General features: G+C 41.5%; 1 protein-coding gene across 2 annotated transcripts in view; it reads right to left on the reverse strand.

The window, feature by feature from the left end:
- The window catches only part of CDH13 (cadherin 13), a 980,233-nt gene that overhangs the window by 373,722 nt on the left and 587,719 nt on the right, over window positions 1–18,792 (reverse strand). The window lies entirely within an intron of this gene.

The following is an 18,792-nucleotide window of genomic DNA, read 5'->3' on the forward strand; positions in this document are numbered from 1 at the left end:
TGTCCCTATTGTCAGAACAGATGGCTGACCTTCCGTGGAGCCTCAGATGAAGTGTGGGCTTATCTCCACGGGGTGTGGATGAACATGATCTGACACACAGCTTTGAAATATTCTCACCCTGAGATCACAGCAGTGGTGATGTGATCACAGGAGGGCTGCTCCTCCCCTCTCTCAAGGCAGGTGTCTACTGAGCAGAAAGGGGAGGAACCAGTCACACAGCTGACGTGGCTTTCCATGGCTCTCTCGCTCCCTTTTTCCAAGCAAAACATTTGTCTTTGCATAAACTCAGTGTGCACATGATCTAACTAACTCCTCGTGATCTGGGGGATTGGATTTCTGCCTGTAATGAAGGGTAGAAGGCATCCACTGGGTGTACATTGTTAGAAACGGCCACAGAAAGGTGAAGTGTGCCTGTGCTATGAGCTACCCACTTAGGCACAGCTGTGTGACTTGAGCAAATGGAAACAGCTTCAATAACTTGCACAGCTGAACACACTGACATGCAGTCTCAGGGGATACTCTGCCCAGGATGGGACATATAGACTGCATTTCACAAACCAGCCAAGGCTCCCCAAACCCAACAGTACCTTCCATCCTTGAGGTCAGCTGATCTAACTTTACCGCAGCTATCTTAGTTCAGTAAATCACTTGTCTTATTAACCACCAGTTTTGTTTTTAACACTGAATCATGTTGATATTCCTTCCATGTATTTCTCTAGTCAGCTGTTTTCTATTAAGCCACATTGGGGAAGAACAAAAATCTTCACTTTTTTTTTTCTGTGTGAATCATTACCCCAGTTGGGAAGATAATTGGTTTAAAAAAGAAGAAGAAGAACATGGAAAACATTATAGATTGTCAGTTTCCCAAAGTGTGGTGGGGGGTGAACAAAAGTTCATTAGAAATAAATAATACTAGACACAACACGCATAGCTCATTACACTTGGGCATGTTTTTGATTAGAGCAATGCCAGACAACAGCTCTTCAAATGAGATTTGACAGCAGGTAAATTACACTGTGCAAGGGTTTAAGTTGATCTACAGAACAACAATGTCTTGATCATAAATAGGATTTGTGTGCTGGAAAATATATTCCATCATTAATGCAACAGACAAATGAACTGAAAAACATTATATTGCACCATAGTTTTAAGTAGCTTACCTTAGCAATGTAATATGGGTAGTAAGTCATGCATAAAACCCTGTAAAAGCTCATTAAGTCAGGATCAGTTTATTCAAAACAGCACATATTTCAAATAACTGTTCTTCCTTAGCCAATTCCAGATTCTGTTGTTTAACAACATCAACTAAAATAATGGAATATCAGGCAATTATAATTTATTATAAGTTGTGTCCCTCTAAAGCCCCCGCTTTGTAAATTGGTAATGCCAAGGACTTCAAACATTTTATGCTGGTGAAAATCCTTGAAAGTCATCTGCCGGCACAGCGCACCCAACACTCTACGCCAATATTTCTTCTGAAAATCTCCCAAGGTCTGAGTTCTTCAACTTTGGGCTGAAAACTGAAAATGACAGCTTCACTCTTTTTTGAGGAGTCTGACTGCTTTATTGGGCTATGAGTACGGAATAGCCTTTGAAAAGGCAGTTGTTGGCTGAAACGTTAGAGGCAGTACGCATGTGAGGGATGTGGCTGGGTTACACTGGGCAGTGTATAGAGAGGGCCGCGTGCATCAGGCAGGTTATCAACACCCACAGTTGCAGTATCCGCAATTTCAAAGACAACCGCACTCACGATTTCAAGTCACCAACACATCTGTCAAGATATCAGTAGCTGTGAAATCTGCTAGTCCTTCAGAATTCAAAACTCCCCTTTAAAATAAAGACTTATTTATTCACTGTTCCCAACTATACAAAAGTAAATGGCCCAGGAGAGATATTTACAAGTGTTTCAAACAGAGTGTAAACATGTGAATGTGCTCCTGGGCTTCGTTTGCTATCTGAGACCCTAATGTCAGTACTTCCTCCTTAGACCCAGATGGGCTGAGTGTGGGCTGCCCACGCACTTTGAGAAGCGGTGTCATCTGTGACCCCACAGTGACCCCTGGGAGATGTGCTGGGATAACTTGCACTCCACAGCAGGGTCTGGCATGAATAACCCAAGGTAGCACAGTGAGTGGTGCCAGGCTGGGGTCTAAGTGCAGACTTTCTGAGGTGAACTCCTGGCTTTTGTCACACTCACGAGCTGTGCCTGCAGATTTGCAGCTTAGGTTTGGAAGCCACAGATAGGCAATTAAGCTTGTTTGGTTTTATTTTGTTTCATGGTACACTGGGGGGATATCTGGAAGTCTGACCTCCTTAGATGCCGGAATAAGTAACAGCGCTCTGCTTATCCTTGGACCATTAACTCTTCCCCCAGTCTCCTGTCGTTCTGGTGGGAGTATTAATCACAATGTTATTCCCGCCAGTCCTGCCCATGAGAGACAGGCTTATGATCTACCCTGAGCCATTCAGAAGTTCTCTCCCCAAAATGATGCAAAGGGAGCTTAGATGGAAGGTGGCTGGCAAAGATTTATTCTACTGGTTCTGCCTTTAAAAAAGTCTTCAAGAGTTTCTGGCTGGAATTCCCAGAACTGAGCCTATTTCTGTCCTTTCTGAGACCCAGCTGTCAGGTTTTAAATGTGTAGAGTACAGCCAGCCTCATCCAGCGCTTTTCTTACAGCCTAAGTTGGCCAGTGCTTGCCTGTCCTTCAATCAAACAGAGAGCCCTGAGCAGCTCACGAGAGCACGTTACTCGGAACTGGGCCACATCGGTGTGTGTACGCGCTTGGCCAGCTCCTCTGCACCTGCCTGCAGTGGGCGGACCAGGGACAGAAGTGGATTGTGCAGCCAAGGGCAGAAAACACAAAAAGGACCTTGGAATAGGAATCTGTCAGTCAGCCAGTAGAAATCAAAATGCAGGGGCATATTATTTTGCAAGAGTTTTTCCTTTATTAGGAAAAGGTTTTATTTTTCCCAGCTGAGGAGGTTAGTCGTGAAGAAATAACCCTTCAGGGTGGCACACAGGGCATGAGTCAGATTGACTGGGTTCAAGCCCCACGTCAGTCCTGAAGGGGTGGCCTCCCACAACTCACGTCCCCTCAGTTTCTGACTCTGTAAAGAGGAGATCCTAGGGAAAAAGAAAACTGCTTGTGTGTGCATGTGAGAATACGTGTGTATACATACTGTGCGCACAAAGACACAGTACACGTGCCTTTGGAAGTTCCCTGACAAGAGGGAGACAGAAGGACACAGTCTAGGGGAAGGAACAGGACTTGGTAAAAAACATTTGCCCCACACACATATGTGTGCTGGGCTCTGGTGTACATATGAATATAACAACTTTTACTAAAAAAAAAAGGTTTTTTTACCAATTCTCCTTGTTACAAAGCAGCCTCATTTCACACATGGGGAGCACACATCCTGATAAGAGAGTGGACTGGCTCCAAGTCTCACAAAGGTCTTGGAGGGATGGGGACAAGCAACCAAGACCTCAGATGAATTTTCAGCTCTGCTGATTCATATGGCAGACGGGAACTTCGGACGCAGTCAAGGATCTAACTGGCACGAGCAGGATATCACAGCCACGACAAGGTTCTGATGAAGGAAACTGTGATGTCAGAGGAGGTGGGGGGATAGAGGGGACCTGGCCACAGCTGTGTCTTCCCTGGCAGAGGATGGCCTTTCTCTAAGCACACCTTGTGTTTGTGTGTGTGTTGTGGCCTTTCTGGAACTGTCTGGGCTGTGCATTGGGTTGAAAATAGCCATGGAATCAGCCTGCCATAGCTCTAAATTGGGTCCAATTGGGTCTGTTTCCCTGGTACTTCTATAGCCTTGAGGCAAATGTATGGCAGAGAAAAAGCCTCAACTTCAGTTCAGTTCCCTCCTTCGGGGGTTCAGTTTCAGCTCCATGAGGGTGGAAGCAACTATGCCTGTCCAGGGACAAAGACACTGTCTAGCCCAGAGCACGTGCGCAGGGACTAATTTTGAAGGCCCAAGGGGAAGAGATGCAAACGACTGAAAGGGGGGCTCAGTGAGGAGAGGAGAGAGCGGTGGGAGTCGGTGGGGTACCTGAAGGAGAACAGCCTTGGGGGAAGAACTAGGGATGGGCCTGGCTAAGGAGTGCAGACCTATCTTACTAAAACTTCCAATCTGAACCTTCATATGACTGTCCTCTCTGCCTCGCTGTACATGTATGTGCATTCAGAGGCATACAGACATCTACTACCCACACCTACTTATGTGCACACATGCATATTCACACATGCGATTTTAAAATCTTCAGTACTTCCATGATTCATTTCCTGTTACACAAAACAACAATCGTGGAAACTAATTTACCTTATCAAAAATGCAATTACTCAGTATCTTAGACTGTTATTTATTTGACAGCCTTCTAATTTTCTCACTTTTCCCTAATTTGACAGGGAATATTATAGACATAACTAGTCTTTCAAAATGACTTTCACAAGGTTAGTTCACTTGTTAATTGACCCTCCGTGATGGCAATTTATGAAGCATATTAATTTCATCTGTCACTTCCAACACAAAGTAAATGTGGAAAATAGTCTATCTTTCATAAGGGACCTTGTAAAAGAAGTATGTCAGAATTCTTAATTAATATATGCATATTCTTTCAACCACTGATATTGTGCAGAACTTTTATACCCACTCATCTGAAGCTCTGTCTCCCTTTTATAAATGTTTTGTTATTCCTTTATGATGATGGAGAGACACCTTCACTGAGAATTATTCCTTCAGGGACATAAATCACCACCTCAGAAATGAACCAGCCATTTGTCTGGAAGGATTTCTGGAGCTCACAAAAGCAAAGTTTAAAAAAAAAAAATCCCATGGGAGTCATATGGAGAGAAAAGACCTTTCCAGAAGGCTGAAGCCAATGCACCCATGAGTTATTTCATACTCTTGGTATAGGTTCTCTATGTGATGGAATCAGACATACCACTTGCCCACTTTAAGAAAGGCATGTGATGCCTTTAGAGGTTGAGTCGGGCCTCAAAGGACATCTGCTGAAGACAGAGAACTCACCTCTTAGATCTGACTTTGATATGGATCTTCTCTGAACTTCCTATACCCCTGATTCAAATCTCAGCCTTAATCATGGCAAAATCACTGTGGAGCCTACCAGTAGGCAAGTGCTTGATATAAGCTATAAATAAAACAGACACAAATTCGATGCTCACAGGGCTCACATTCATGCAGGAGAAATGGCAAAATTAACAGAACACAGAAGAGAATTATAATATGGACTGATAAGCCCCTAGACCAAGTGAGGGGTGGTTCTGGGGACTGTCATAGTGAGGAGACAGGAGGAGGGGATTCAGGAACAGAGAAAGGGGCTTTTGTTGGCAACTAACACAGCATGACTTGCGCTGGTTCCCTCTTCCCTCCCTTGTTGTGGAGTCCCTGGAAACTGAAAGTGAAAGTCGCTCAGTCATGTCTCACTCTTTGCAACCCCATGAACTATGCCATCTATAGAGTTCTCCAGGTCAGAATACTGGAGGGGGTAGCTGTTCCCTTCTCCAGGGGATCTTCCCGACCCAGGGATAGAACCCAGATCTCCCGCATGGCAGACAGATTCTTTACCAGCTGAGCTACCAGGGAAGCCCAAGAATACTGGAGTGGGTAGCCTATTCCTTCTCCAGGGGATCTTTCTGACCCAAGAATTGAATAGGGGGTCTCCTGAATTGCAGGTGGATTTTGGGGCCTTCCCCAATTCCTGACTCCTCCCCTCCAGCTTATGGATTTGATCCTTGAAGTTCCAACAGCTTAGTAAATGTCTGTTCTAGTTTCAGCTCTAACAAAGATGCACAGTTTCCTCATTGGCCTGTGTTTTTAGAGTCTAAGTCCCCTTCACCCCGCCCCTGGCTTCTACCCAACTCTGAACTTTCCATATACCAGGGGAATCTCCTATAACCAAGGGTTCTGTTTCTTCATCCACCCAGAGCCCTAGTTGAAATGGTGGCTTAGGAATGCTTTTCTTCATGGATTTCCATCTTAAATTATCCAGGTTCAGCATTAACATATCCTTAAAGCCTTTTAAAGTAACAGTGTCTTTGCCTTTGTGAGCTCAAGTGTCTTTTTCCTGCCATTTGCCTCATACCGAAAAACTCCTACTCCCTTTATGAAGAGATTAAATGCAATTTTCAAATTTGAAGGTCTTTTTATAGTAGATCTCCAGATAAGACCAGAATCCTCTGTTGGGGCTTGAAATCTTACAAAAAAAAAAAAAAGTCAAGACTTATTAAAGCTGAATTTATCCTCAACATTTATTTGTTTTCTCTGATCAAATAGAGAATTTCTACTTTCCATCAGGCATCTTGTTAAATACCCTAAAATGTCATTCCTGGCTTTGAGCTAAACACAAAATATATGTTTGGGAAGAGAAAGGCTAATCTTTAATTTGATAGTAATGATATTATAAGAATTGGCGTTTTCTTTGTTAAAGTAGCAAAATGTATATATTGAATAGTAATAAAACATAAAAAGTATGTAAAGGTAGATTTCTCCCTGATTTTTCCACAATTGACTTAAAAGCATATTTTAGAACACTTAAATGAGAACAATTTGACTTACAATTGAGATAATCCATACCAATGATTTACACACAGAACTATTTTTTTAAAAATGCAAATTATGAAGGTGGCACACTGCCATGTCTTCATCAATCATAAAAGTACATATTTTGAATAAGTGTTGGAATGCATAATCTGTACTTCATAGATCTCAGCATGGAAGCCCTGCCACAACCAGCTAAAGTGCAGCATACATATTATCAGAAAATAATTACTCCTCGCTCTGATGTTATCACATGATAATAGTGCTAAAATGCTGTTCTGAGTGATAACACTTCTGGGGAAAAGAAAATTTCTTCTTCATTTAATCTCATAGCCAGAGAAAAGATGACGAAGAAGAAGGCAGATAGGTGAGAGTGTGTGTGTGTGTGTGTGTGTGTGTGTGTGTGTGTGTGTGTGTTGGGCTATCTTTTCTTTCTCTCTAAGGTTAAAAAAACACTTTTTATAATCCTCCTCCATTTCTATTAATAAGTGGCTGAATTATGCCCCCACACCTTTCCAGACACTGAAGCAGTGTAGTTTTTAATTTTATTTTTACCAACACAATGAAACCTTGAAGGAGGAAATCATGGTTAAATAAATTTTTCATGGCCCAAAGAAATGAATGTTCCAATCAGAAAAATAAATTTAAAATAAGTTTAAAAGTAAAGTCAGAGTACTTCAAAACTATGTACACATCTGTGGACATGTGCAATTAGCTCTTATGATGGGGTAGGGAAATTTTGAAACATTACTGTTACTTTAAAATTTGATCAGTGACTAGAAAGTGATAATAAGTGTGAAGTGACCTTTCCTCTCCAAGGGGAAGAGATTAAAAAAAAATAATAATAATAATAATTGGATAGGAAAAAATCATGCCAAAGATAAAACAGATATGTGCTTACAAAGGAAGTCAATCCGATCTATGTAATCATCCAAAGGGGCACGATGGAGGGCTGGAGAGTGGAGGGTCACCGTTTTCAATCCCTGAACACATCGGGCTATAGCAGAAATGATTGCAAATCCCATTACCACAACTGCTCTCTTAAGGTTGGTGGCATGACTCAACTGTGGTTTGTATTGGAGTTGAACTTGGGAGAGTTCAACTGCCAACATCAGTTGGATCATAAAAAAAAGCAAGAGGAATTCCAGAAAAACATTCAATTCTGCTTCACTGACTATGATAAAGCCTTTGACTGTGGATCACAACAAACTGGAAAATTCTTAAAGAGATGGGAATACCATACCACCTTACCTGCCTCCTGAGAAGCCTATATGCAGGTCAAGAAGCAACAGTTAGAACTGGACACGGAACAATGAACTGGTTTATAATTGGGAAAGGAGTACCTCAAAGATATATATTGTCACTGTGTTTATTTAACTTACATGCAGAGTACATCGTGCAAAATGCTGGACTGGATGAACCACAAGCTGGAATCAAGAAATGCTTGGAGAAATATCAACAATCTCAGATATGCCAATGATACCACTCTAATAGCAGAAAGTAAAGAGGAACTAAAGAGTTTTTGATGAGGGTGAAAGAGGAGAGTGAAAAAGCTGGCTTAAAACTCAACATTCAAAAAGCTAAGATCAAGGCATCTGGTCGCATCACTTCTTGACAAATAGGCAGGGAAAAAGTTGAAACAATGACAGATTTCATTTTCTTGGTTTCCAAAATCACTGTGGACGGTGACTGCAGCCACAAAACTAAAAGACACTTGCTCCTTGGAAGAAAATCTGGGACAAACCTAGACAGCATATTAAAAAGCAGACATCGCTTTGCTGATAAAGGTTCGTATAGTAAAAACTATGGTTTTTCCAGTAGTCATGTATGGATGTCAGAGTCGGACCACAGTAGTTGTGTATGGATGTCAGAGTTGGACCATAAAAAAGTCTGAGCGCTGAAGAATTGATGCTTTCGAATTGTGATGTGGGAGAAGACTCTTGAGAGTCCCTTGGACAGCAGGGGGATCAAACAAGCAAGGAGATCAAACCAGTCAATCCTAAAGGAAATCCATCCTGAATACTAACTGAAAGGACTGATGCTGAAGCTGAAGCTCCAGTACTTTGGCTACCTGATGCAAAGAGCCAACTCACTGGAAAAACGCTGATGCTGGGAAAGATTGAGGGCAGAAGAAGGGGGTGACAGAGGATGAGACGGTTGGATGGTATCACTGACTCAAAGGACATGAGTTTGACCAAACTCTGGGAGATAGTGAAGGATGGAGAAGCCTGGCAGTCCATGAGGTTGCAAAGAGGCAGACACGACTTAGCAACTGAACAACAATCATGCTGAAAAAAGTTTAATTTTTTCCACTATTCTCACTTTTGCATTACTATCTAGAGGTTCAGAAAACAAATATAATATTTTGCTTCCTACACTTCTTTTCATGGTCTTATAGATAGGTTAGAAATAGGGCTACTCTTCTTTATGAAACACTTCCCAAGGGCTTGGTGCTGCTTCTATATTCTAGAACCATTGTTCTCAAGTAGAGGGAATCCACACCCCCCACCAAGGACACTTGGCAATATCTGGAGATGCTCTTGGCTGCTGCACCTGGGGTTGGTGGATGCTACTGGCATCTGGAGGGTATCAACTTACAAGGAAGAATTAGGATGCCCCGAATGTCAGGAGTGCCGAGGGTGAGGATGAGAAACCCTGTTCTAGAAGTATTACTGTAGTGCTCATATCAAACATGCAGGTTGGGTGTTTTTATTATTCCTATGTTTCAGATTAGGACACAGGGCCTAAGAGGTCAATAATTGCAATAGCTGTAATATATGGAGTTGCTCTTATGTGATTGCATCTCTACCAATCACTTTATTGAATGCCATCACCTTGTCGACACTAAAATTAAGCAGTATTAACCCCATTTTACAGACGAAAGAAAATGGACCATTAACTGTCCAGACTCACATACCTAATCACTGGCAGAACTAAGATATAAACTCTCTTCTGCCAGGTACAAAATCACATACCCTTTCCCCTATAGGCAGGGAGTCAAGGTTATGGCTGCTAAGGGGCAGAGCTAGGATTCAAGCTCAGAAGGGACAAGTCCAACTTCTAGACTTTTTCCATGCTATTTTGTTGCTACAAAAGGAAAGACAAACTCTTTCCAAGGCACATGATGTATAAATACTCTGGGGTTAGATTAAAACTTCAAGACATCAGAACTCCTTGGTACATATTTAGATGAAAAGGTCCTTTGAGAGAAGAGAGGTTGGGCAGAAGTGCCCGGGCAGGAGGTTCTCTGTGGCCACCAGTCCCCACCTACACACAGCAGGATGCCTAGGAACAGATGTGGATAATCACGTCAAGGGATTGCTCCACTCCTTGCTTCTGTTTGAACCATGCTTACACAGTGGGATCAAAAGGAGTGAAGTTCTGTGACTACAAATGAGTCAGCTGTGATTGAACCAGAGACCCTCACATGAGGACTAAAACTGACAGGTCTGGGGGAATGCACAGTTCATTCCAGTTATACACACTTGAAGCTTCAAGAAAAGGCTCCTTTGCAAAATATGCAAAGTGGGGAAGTTCTGTCCTGTACGCTTTAAGACTTGGTGAGCACGCACGTGCGTGTGCGCGCACACACACACACACAGACACCAAACACACACTAGGGAGGGAGAAATTGCTTCTGAAGCCTAACTCACCTTATTAGCAGCTTCATCAAGGTGCTTAAATCATGCGAATTTAATTATTAGACTATTAACTCACAGGATATCTGCTCAATGCCTTGCTGGCAAATATCACATCCACGTTCATGCTTGTACAACACAAGTACTATCACTAGTCCCCATTTCAGTCAATAATGTGTGCCGATGGGCATTTATAAAAGCTTTTCAGCCAGCCCGCTGGCCAATATCCTGTAAGTATTGAGAACCAGTATCTATCATTTCAGTCTGTATTATTGTGTCTGATCTATGTAGCCAGCTGTTAGAGTCTGACTTTCCCAAATGTGTTATCACGTTTATCTAGTCCTCTAGGGAAACTTGGAAGCCCTAGGAAAAACCAGAATCACCCCTTTGTTCCTTCTTTCCCCTCAACTCACCCACTGAACCAGGTACCTGGAGCCATTCAGACTCCTTCCAACTTCACTCTCTAGGACTCAGACCTTGCCCTACCCTCCAACCCATTCCATGGATTTTTCCATGGAATCTTATGTGCTCCCTTGCTTCAAATCTTTCAGTGGTCTGCCAGCCCCTTCAAGAAAGAACCTACCTTTCTTAGTGTGGCTTGTACTGTCCTTCATAATCCAATTCCACCTTCCCCGGCAGCCTAATCTCATCACTCATCTGGTCTCTACGCCACTTCTCCAGTCCAGTCAAGGAAGAGTACTTGGGACTCCCAGAACAACTGTGATCTTCTGTGCCCACTGTATTTGCACATTCCAAGATGGTTCTCTCTCCATCTCTAACAGTCAGAGACCAGAAAAGGCCCTATTCATCTTATAAGACAGGCTGGGTATAAAGTCCTTGGGGAAAACCTTTCTTGATACTTGTGAAAGCTGACCCTTGATCTTGCCCAAGATGCCCATCTAAGCCCCTGTGAGAATCCTGGCCGCTGTGCCCCTCTTTGTCTCTCTGATGTCATAGTCTCTGACGTGACTGCTGAAGCCAACCGCAACACCAGCTACGTGCTGGTGTTAGACTGGGGATGACAGTTGCCACCAAACAAGGAAAGAACTGAGACGGTGATGGAATTTTTGAACCACTGTAGTTACTGCACCTCCGAGCTTGCTCTTCTTCTGACCTCCCAGTTTGATGAAAGTTTTCCTCACTCAGGTTTATATCAGTCTGAGTTAGAGGTCTGCTACTTGAAGCTAAGAGCGTCCTTGCTTCACTGCCTTCTCTGACTTTCCTCTTCTTCCCTCCACTTGGCTTGATGCCCCCTCCTCTGTTTCACCCCAGCTTTGCCTCTCATGGCATTTATTTTGAAATTCTCCTCTGGCCTGTCAGATCCCACTTATTAGGCTATGAATCCTCTAACATCAGGGACCACAATCTTATTAGTCTGTCCTCGCCAGGTTCCTGGTAAATAGCAGATATTTATAACATTTTGCAAAACTGATTTTGCTGAATAGCCACCAGTTGATCAAGTTGGGAGAAAATGTACATGAATCTTCCCTTATACTTACTCATTTTCAGGGACATAAGGAGCTCTGACTGTACAGTGTGAAAAATACCTTCTTGACTTAAATTCTGTGTTTGGGGAAGCAGAATTAAAACTTGGCTTTTGAAGTGATAACTTAAAATTAATTTGAGATGTGAAATTATAATTTAATCCATGAAAAGGTGACTGATGGTTGTTTTAGCCCTATTTTTAAAAGATCACTTTATTGAGGCACAATTGACATTAAACAGCTGTATATGTTTACTGTATACAACCTGATGAATTTGGAAATAAGTATATACCCATGGAACCATCACCACCATCTATGCTGTGAACACGCCTGTCACCTCTGAAGTAATAATATATAAAGAGGGTGGCAGCTATGCTTTCTTTAACAAACTATCTTAGTACCTTTCCTTCTTAGAAGGTCCTAGAAACATCACACACTCAGTCAAGTGTACAAATTTTAAGAGTGCGGAGGATGACTTTTTATATGTAAACACTGCACAAACCATGATCTTTTCATCCACTGCAGAATTTTAAAGTCTGAGATTTTATTTTGGGGGAGATTATTTGATTCATGTTTTACTCTGACAAGAACCAGGTCTGGGAAGGAAAAAGCCACGGTGCTTTTGTCCGGCATTGCACACCACACGCTGCCTGGTCTGGTGCTGAGCACGTAATACTTGCTCGGACGTGTCTGTTGAACCAACAAATGAACTGGGAGCAAGATGCAGCCGGCTCAGCTGGTCCCTTGCTAGGGCTCAGTTCATCCATTTCTAATTTGAGATAACACCTTCCTGTTCCTACTTTCCGAGTTTGAGAAAACCAAATGAAAACATTGACACGGAAGTGTATGTAGCAAGCTACAAAAACCCATACAAATAACATTAAGTGCACAGTTAGGAAATGTAAATATGTCAACCTATTTCTCCATATCCCTAAACTTAAAAGTGAGTCTAAACGTGAAGCTTTGTGAATTTCCAGAACATCAGATTGCAGAGTGCTTTAGAAGTTTTTTTCTTTAAACAGTTTTGCTTTCATCACTGTGTTCTATAAGAACAACACTGATTTCAAAGATGGTCTTTAACGATCTCTGCTTCTTGGTATTAACACTATTGGGTAATCTCCTCCCCATAACTGCTTCCAATGAACAGAATAAGGCAAAGCGATGGTATGTCACCCCTGAGATTAGGTTACAAAGACTGGGACTGCCATCTCATTGGCACTCTCTGTTTACTAATTGGCTTGCACACTTTGATGAAGCTAGATGCCACACAGGAGAGGCTCACATGGCAGGGAACAGAAGGTGATGTCCAGCCAAAACACAGCAAGGACCTGAGGGCCTCACTCTGACAGTCCACAGGGAATTTGGTTCTTCTAAAAACCACATGAGCTCAGAAGTGGACCCTCTTTCACTTGAGCCTGGAGGTGGTTGACACTTTGGTTGCAGCCTGTGAGAGACCCCCAAAAATAGTTAAGCCGTGGCCAGGCACCTGATCTAAAAAACTTGTAAGTTAACTATTGTGTTGTTGTTTTAAGTTAATAAGTGTTGGGATAATTTGTAACTATTGTGTTGTTGTTTTAAGTTAACAAGTGTTGGGATAATTTGTTATTCAGCATTAGCTAGCTAATAAAACTTCCATGGATTTCTAGGACTTCAGATTATAGTAATAGGGACTGGCATATTCTGAATTAGCCTCTTTGGTTAGTGACTCTGGTTTTATCATTCGTTTATAACCTTAATGAGAGCAGGATCATAGATAGTTTAATATCTAAATAAAGTGGGGGTCTTGCAAAGTGCTGACACATAATGAATACTTGATAAATGTTTGTGCAATGAGTGATAATAATTAAGTGAAGCAAGATAATCTCTGGTGAAGCTGAATGACATACCAGGGAAAAGCAAGTAAATGATGGGGACCTAGGGGGAAGATGGAGGAATCCTCCTCTAAAAAATGAAAACAGCAAGAGCACAGGCACAGTAACCAGTAAGTCTATGTCCTCCGGGCTATGGCAAGAGCGAGGATGTTACAACAGGGCAGCTCCATCTTTATGTACTTTCCCTTACAATGTTCTGCAGTTTCATCTTTTTTTCTCATAGCCTAAAATGGAAAGTTAAAGAACTCAAACATCAAAAATAAGGGAATAATAAAATAAAGAAGAACATCCACAACGTGGTATACTCTGTAATCATTAAAAAGTGACAATATACACGACTTAGAAAGATATCACCTCCATTCAAACAGGATAAAACAGGTTGCAAAACAGCGATTCCATTCTGGTAAAAGTTTATGTGTATTCACACACTAAAAAGTCTGGAAGGAGATATATGGCCAGTGATTATCTTTTTCTGGTAGGACTATGGGTAATTTTTACTCTTTTTATGCTTTTTAGAATTTTCTAATTTTTTTAAACAACAAACATGTATTACTTTTACACTCAGTAAAGGTTATATAAATTTATTGCTAAACACATAAAACAAAGAAGATGCCCTAAAGATAATACTTTCCTGTTAATATTACTATTGGAAAAGACATCACAGTGTGTAGGGTAAAAATCCCCTCCACTCTTCTTACTTAAGGATACTGGGGCTGCGACACCCTCACACAATAGTCAGTAAGGCTGGTGTGTTGCAGGGTTCATGCTGGGGTCATCTGGGCCCCTGAAACTTAGGTCCTTCTGGCTCAAAGGTTAACCAAGAGAGGTTGGTGTCCCTGATGTTTTAAAAGGTTTTCAGAGGCAATTCAGCCAGCTCATATTAGCTGCTTCCACAACAGATCCTTAATGCCTGGGGTCTTAAGACCTCAGAAAGCTGGGCTTAAACTCTAGAATAGTGATTCTCACCATTTTTCAGTGCAACAGAATGAATTGAGGAGCTTGTTCAAAGTTCTCTTTCCCTTTGTGAGGGGTTAACTTTGTAGGTTTGGGGTAGGACCTAGGAATCCATACTTTGACATATGCACTCCAGAAATTTTGGTACTTGATATCTAAAGGCTATATATGGAAGAATACTACTTTCATTTTTGTTGGCTTGGTTACATTTTACAATAAATAATATTTTTATCCATACTGGTATCTTTCACCTTTTCCCCTTATTTTCAACTACTATACAGATTGGAATACAGAAATATATTTCCTCAAGAAGAGTCTAGAGCTCACCGTGAAATAGTTTCAAACATATAAAAGTTGAGTTTCAATGTCCTTCTAGTACTCTCTTTACTCCTCTCCTTTGGCCACGTGTCCACGTGTCCACCATGGGATACTGTTAAGCATTTATGTGCTATGCACAGTGCAGAAGGCAAACCTCACAAGGATTCACACCAAAGCCCTATGTGACATTGAAATCCCCTTGACTAATAGAAGTATGTCAGTTCTATCTGACTGAAAGCAACTCTGGCATACACTGTACTATTTCAAGAGCTCTCTCCAACATGCTGGCAAAGGCACTGAGTTTAAAAACCTGTGAGAACAGTGACTAGCATCTAGTAGGCATGCAGAAAGTGTTCAAGGAGAAAACAGCATCCTGGCGTTAGAGCTATTTGAGAACATGTTCTTGCATGCGTCCCCTCCCATTAGATCTCCCTGTTCTTACCCACACATTTCCTGTCAGTATCATTGCCATGAAAACACATCCACAGCCTACCGGGCATCCTCTCTCCTTCGGTCTGTCTGCCCCAGAGCTATTTCAAAACACATATCTCATTTCATCATTTATTCAGGGAGCTTCCAGTGGCTTCCCACTTTTTTCAGCAACTGTTCTTAATGTATGGAATGTTCCAAATCATCACAGAACTGGGATCCATCATGATGGAAACACAAAGGACCGTCTCTGCCCAGGGGAAGGTATACTTATGTGCTACTGGGTCTAAATGTAATCTGTTATTGGACTTACCTGGAATATGTTGCAGGTATTCAAACTATAGGAAGATTGGTAAAAAACTATTACCTCTGCTAGAAAACTATTACAAAACTATTACCTCTGCTTGAAAACTGTGTGCCCTACTAGATGACAGGGATGTATCACGAGTGTGTGTATAGTGTTCATTGAGAACTGCGAACTTGTAGTCTGGAGGGTAAATACCTGATACTTCTGCTACCACACCCTCTACTTCCCTTTTGACAGACATCACTAGCAGAATCACAGACTCCTTCCACATTCCCACTCTCATGTCTTTTACCCTTCCCTTTTCTAAACACATCTGGCCTTAAACCATTCTCACTGCTTATGGTCAGGCTTATTCCTCCCCACTCTGAACTCCTACGATTGGTCCAGTTTCTTGACACTTATCTTCCAGGAACTGACCACAGAATAAACCTGACTGCAGCACTGCCCATCTGACCAAGGGTAGGGAACTGAATCTCAGTACAAATTGATTTTCTTATCTGTAAGATGGGAGTGTAATGTAAGTCACAGGGAAATTATGAAGATTAAAAGAGAAAAGGCAAATGAAATGCTTGGCATGGTTAGCAAGGCCACAATTGAAGGAAAGAAGCAAAAGGATCAGGGGATGCATATCTTGAAACTATGGACATATGTTAGGATTGAAAGTACCACCGGTGAGGAAAAAATGCTCAGAAAGTGGAGAGCTGCTGGTCAGAGAAATTCACCCTATGAATCCATCTGTACATAGAAAGTTATACAAATTTCTGCAATAGGCAGATTTCATTCAACGACCAGAGTTTAGTTTTTACAAGATTAATGAACTCCTCCAGACATAACTTTAATTCTCTGAATTAGAATTATGGGGGCTTCCCTCATGGCTCAGAGGGTAAAGAATCTGTCTATACACAGAAGCCAGCTAATCTTTGGTTTCTTACTATAAATGACTACATTTGCATTCTGGCTTACATCTCTCATGAGTTTAATTAGTAAAAGCCCATCTCTAAGATACAAGTCATCTCTGGATGGAGACACCGAGTCAGGCGTTTCCATCTATAAGGAAGAGGACTGCTGACACGGAATGGCATGTGGCCTTGTCTCAGGAAATGACCGCCCTTCCCCAGGTGGGAACTGGGGATTTGAGCTTCTCCTTCAGACAGCAAGGCTGCCACATCTCCCTTTCTTTGCACATGCAGTGGCTCCCAAGTTAGATTGTGAGCCCCCGAAGGCACAGGTCAGATTGCAGTCTCTGTGTCTCCAGCCCCTAAACACACCTATCATTTAACAAATGTTTGCTGTTAAAAATGACCTAATGAAGTTATTAATATTACATGGCAAGGTAGTTCCCTGACCTCTTATCAGAGGATATGGTCCTTATCAGAAATGTGCAGTACAAAAGCCTGTCATAAAAGTTCAATGCATTTTCCATTGCTAATGACCTATTCTTTAAAGAGTGTTTTAAAATAGAATATAATATTGCACAGTAATTACTGTTGTGATACCATCTGAAGCAATGTTCATTGTTGTTGTGTGCTGTGTTGTGTTGTGTTACCAACTACCTGCTTAGTAATTTCGGTCCAAGGGACGTGTTTAATTATAGATTCAATCATTTATTCAATACCAAAAACCACACATCAAGGATTGGGACCTAATTACCCAACAGGAATTGTAAAACTGTTTTCCAAAAGCAAACTCATTTGTTTTGTTAAAAAAATTACTCAATTCTTATTAATGCATTATTCCACGTAAATATAAATAAAGAAAAAAGAATCAGTATACAATCAAGTTAAACTAATATAACTGTTCGAGCTTTTATAATACTGATCTTCTGAATATGCCCCGAGGGAATTTACAGAAACACAGTACTAATTGATAGTGTTTTTTTTTTCCTAATGAGCATCCAAATGATTTCAATTCAAATATTCATAATCATGTTTTATCATCCAAAAGAAATTGTCAGCTTGGTGAGGATATTTGATAGGCCTTACTCAGGAGAGCTCTTGCTTTCTTATCGGGCAGATTTGTTCAAAACAGAAATAGAGGTGGCAAGATACAGATAGAGTTGAACTTGGTGTCATTGTGGCTGAGAGCTGCTCACTTTAATGACACATGCCAAGCAATTGTGGGGGTTGGGGGGGAGGGGAAAGACTGAGGGTTCTTGGACAGCAGGAATAACAGAAAGACATAAGCTCTAGCAAAGCTTCATATGAGAAGGACCCAATGATAGAGGACAGATAATTTCAGAGTGGGGTAAAATCAGAACAAAATCAGTAACGCAATGTTAATGAAGCTACTTCTAAGAGCATCATTGGGTGGAGGAGAAAATACCACTGTTGTGATTACGACTGTAGTATTCTAATTGGGATTTACTGATGTCTGCATTCATGCTTCAGTTGACAGCTACTGAGTTGTTAAAGCTTAAATGGAAACTCACTGCATTGATCTTCTATCTAGTTACCACCTGTCAGTTCTTAAATTTGTACTTCCTGAACTAAATGTAAATAAAGGCGGTGACATAAGCCAGCCAGGTGAAAAATACCTGGAGGACATTTTAAGTTAACTCTGTTATATAGATGAACTCAATCACTTATATCCACTGAAAGCAAGTATGATTAAAAGGGATGTAATAAATTTGTATATTAAAAAATAACTGTGGGGAACTTTGATCTGGCCAAGGTGACATTAGCTACATGGAAAACAATCACAGAAAACACTTTTTGAATATACATGGGTACCAGATGCATTGAGGGGCAATGTGGGGCATTTTTCTGAATAATTCAGGCAAAAGTTGCATTTTGCATAAATTCAGGTCAATAAGTTGGAGTTTAATTTTTTACCCATGTTTCTCATGCCATAACCTCCATGGGTTTTGAGTTATGAGTAGTCATGGCTAGTTTTATTTTTAGTTATATCAAAAAGTGTGAGGCCACCAGGAAAATTTTCTTTGCCCCTATGGAAATAAACCCACTAGGCTCAGACAGTAAAGAATTCATCTGCAATGCAGGAGACCTGGGTTCGATCCCAGGGTAGGGAAGATCCCCTGGAGGAGGGCATGGCAACCCACTCCAGTATTCTTGCCTGGAGAATCGCCATGGACAGAGAAGCCTGGTGGGCTACAGTCCATGGGCTCGCAAGGAGTTGAACACGACTGAAGAGCTGAGCACAGCAAAAGATCTACTAAAAGTCTACCTTGAATTGTCTTTCCATTGGGTTAACAAAGCAGT

Source organism: Cervus canadensis, chromosome 18, assembly GCF_019320065.1.
Source record: "Cervus canadensis isolate Bull #8, Minnesota chromosome 18, ASM1932006v1, whole genome shotgun sequence".
In the NCBI taxonomy this organism is placed as follows: domain Eukaryota; kingdom Metazoa; phylum Chordata; class Mammalia; order Artiodactyla; family Cervidae; genus Cervus; species Cervus canadensis.